Source organism: Zeus faber (assembly GCF_960531495.2).
Source record: "Zeus faber genome assembly, chromosome: 1".
NCBI classification, from domain to species: Eukaryota; Metazoa; Chordata; class Actinopteri; order Zeiformes; family Zeidae; genus Zeus; species Zeus faber.
The window spans coordinates 2,277,456-2,280,875 of record NC_137193.1 but is presented as its reverse complement, the minus strand read 5'-3'; positions in this window follow the sequence as shown (position 1 = coordinate 2,280,875).

The window sequence follows — 3,420 nt, the reverse complement described above, 5'->3', positions numbered from 1 at the left end:
AGCACTGAGCCTTCTGTTATAAGGGGTGGGTGTTCCTGGGGGAAGTTGTAGGTCATGACCTCGGTTTTCTTTGCGTTTAGCATGAGGTCGACCTTAGCACACTCTAGCTCAACTCTGGTCAGGAGATCCTGTGCCTGCTTCACATTGTTAGATAGCAGGCAGATGTCATCAGCGTAGTCCAGGTCTGTCAGGGCCATAATATTTTGATGTAGTTAAGAAGTGGGTGTTTCTACCGGTGACGGTTCGTCTTGAGGGGTCCCACATGGTTCAGTTCTGGGCCCAATTTTACTCCCTGTACACGTTTCCCCTGGGTTTCATTATGAGCTGTTTTGCATCTTATGTCACCGCACTGCAGATGATACACACATGTACCTGTCTATCAACCCCAATAATCCCAGTTTTATTCACGTCCTTGATGATTTATTGATTTTGTTTTTTCTCTCTCTCGCCCTCTCTTCTTCTTCCAGCAGTAGAGTCCCCGTCGGCCCGGGCTCCAGGGTTTTCCTGCCCCGGGTGTCTGTCCTCCTTCACGTCTCAGCTCTTCCTCCACAAGCACATCAAAAGGAATCACAGCGAGCTGTACGTCCAGCAGCTGAGGAGCGGAGGGATCAGGGCGGAGAGTCTCCTCCCCTCTGCAGCCTCTCAGCCAGTTGGAAGCTCCGGAGCCGCCGGGAAACAGACGGACACGCCGAAAACTCACTGTTGTAATGAATGTGGGAAAACCTTCAGCTGGTTAAATGAGCTCACCAAACACCAGCGTGTCCACACTGGAGAGAGGCCGTATCACTGTGACCAGTGTGGAAAAAGTTTCACCCAGTTAGGAAATCTGCAGACACACCAATGTATCCACACCGGAGAGCGATCAAAGTGCTTTACGTACACATGAGCTCATTCATGCGGGAGAGAGGCCGTACCAATGTCAACAGTGTGGCCAGAGTTTTAATGTGAAATGTTATGAGGACACATGAGCGTATCCACACCGGAGAACGACCGTATCACTGCCAGCGCTGTGGAAAGAGCTTAATGTCAATGCTCAACTGAAGATACACCAGCGCATGCACACGGGAGAGAAACTGTACCACTGTGAGGAATGCGGCAAGGCATTCAACGCCAAAAGTGACCTGAGAATTCACCAGTACAGTCACACGGGAGAGCAGCCGTACCACTGTGAGCAGTGTGGCAAGAGTTTTGCGACGCAGGGTCGTCTCAACGCCCATCGGCACATTCACACAGAGAGGCGCTTTCACTGCGAACCGTGCGGGAAAAGGTTCACCGCCAAGCGCATCTTCAGCAACCACCGGCGCATGCACACGGACGAGCGGCCACACCTGTGCCACCAGTGTGGGAAGGGTGTCAACACGAAGAGCAACCTACAGATCCACCGGCGGACTTACACAGGCGAGAGGCCGTACCAGTGTCAACAGTGCGGGAAGCGCTTCGTCACGAACGGGAACCTGAAAGAACACGGACTGGTCCACACCGGGGAGAAGCCACACCGCTGCCTCCGGTGCCGGAAGAGCTTTGGCCGCATGTGGCACCTGAAGAGGCACCGGTGCGACCAAGCCGCGGATTAACCCTCCCGCCTCTCCCAGCCGTGCCTTCTCTGGGGGGGGTCTTTGGAAATGTGGTTTTCTGACTGTGGCAGAGAAACGAGGTGCGAGTTGGTGCATTAGTGTGCCACTGTAAAGGCAATATTCCCTTGTCTTTCCTCCCTCCGGCCTCACCCCACTCCATGACGGTCTTTTAAATGACTTCAGTTGTTGTGAAACCAAACGGTGTATTCGTTAAGTGTGCAATGATTATGCTGTGTTCTCTGTCGAGCCTGATCCTCTGCCGCCGCCTTACAAGAGGTCTGAGGCAGCGTCTGACGTCCCAAGCTTCAGAATAGTACCGCCGCACGATTCCACACAATGTTGAGGCGGCGTAGTTATGGCGTGTCGTTTGATAAGAGATTGGTTTGTGTGCTCGATAAACCTGCTAAAAAGTCCCAACGAGTCGAGGCTTTCTGCTGCTGCAACAACAGTGACGGTAAGAAGGATGATAGTGGTCACTTTTTCACTCAATTCTATACTTTGAAAATATGTTTTAACAAATTTATGGAGAGAATAGGCGTGGCACTTGTATTTGGTTCTACGTTGTGTCAAAGGAAGGCTGGCCCACACGGCGAGGGTTTTCAAATCCCAAGAGACCCCCACACATGAGGACACGTCATGATCAGTTCAACACCTTTGTTCCTATAGTGTGTGTGGAGAGAAGCGATTTGGTTCAAACAGCACCGCACACACACACACACAGGATTATAAATATAAATACACTACTATGCATTGGTTTTCACTTATTTCGCTTGTTTGATTTGTTGTTTTGGTGCACATCTGCTGTCAGGGAGATTGCTAATTCTCCAAAGAAAAATGTTTCACTCATTCCAGAAGTGGTGCATCTTTATCACATGCCGCAGTTAGCGCCTCCATCACAAGATCACCGGCGCTCTGAGCGGGCACGGCGGTGCTCTCTTCTTTTATGCAGCAGTGTCCAAAACGTCCACAAGGCACTTATTTGTGACAAAGGATTTATGTCATAATATATATGTTTACAGCACAATACATCACATGCATCATAAAACAGAAAAGGTCAATTTCCCACATCTGCTTCCGCCCTCCACACATGATAGCAGGGGTGGGCAAACTATGACCCGCGGGCCATATCCGGCCCGCAGCACTGTTTAATTCGGCCCACGAGGCATTTACATTAACAACAATCCTATAATATATTTAAATTTGTAGTATTCATTTTACTGTTATTTTCCTGTAATACTTAATGGTATCACCAGATGGCGCATTGCGGGAACTTCGCTGATGTCAAGTCACTCTTCTTCACTTTACCTGATCATCACATACGCATCACCCAGAACACATTGAGCGGACAAAAAAAGACACCAAGTGTCAGGTTTCCAACAAAGATTGGATCGCAAAAGATTTTTTCACCGAATTACGATCAAAGCCGATGATTTTCTTACATTTACATTACATTTAGTCATTTAGCAGACGCTTTTATCCAAAGCGACTTACAAGGGAGAATAGCATTCAAGCTACATTGCGACAGGGATTAGTGTAACAACAACATTAGTGTAACAATAAATACTGCAAGGTGGTGCTAAGTAATGAGCTGTCTTGAGCTGAAAGACACGCGCTGGCTTTGTGTTCTGGCGTTCGCAGTGGATACACTGGCCAACATGAGTGAGCTGAGCGTGAGGCCACGGGGGAAAGATCGGTTTGTCTACAACATGTTTTCAAAGCCTTCAGGGTCAAATGACAAAACAAATCATTTGCTCACTTCCCGCGGCGCCAGCGCCGCTTTAACGCCCAATCACTGGACGACCTGCACGGAGAGCTCTGCCCCCCATGCTGTGATTTATAAAAGTTT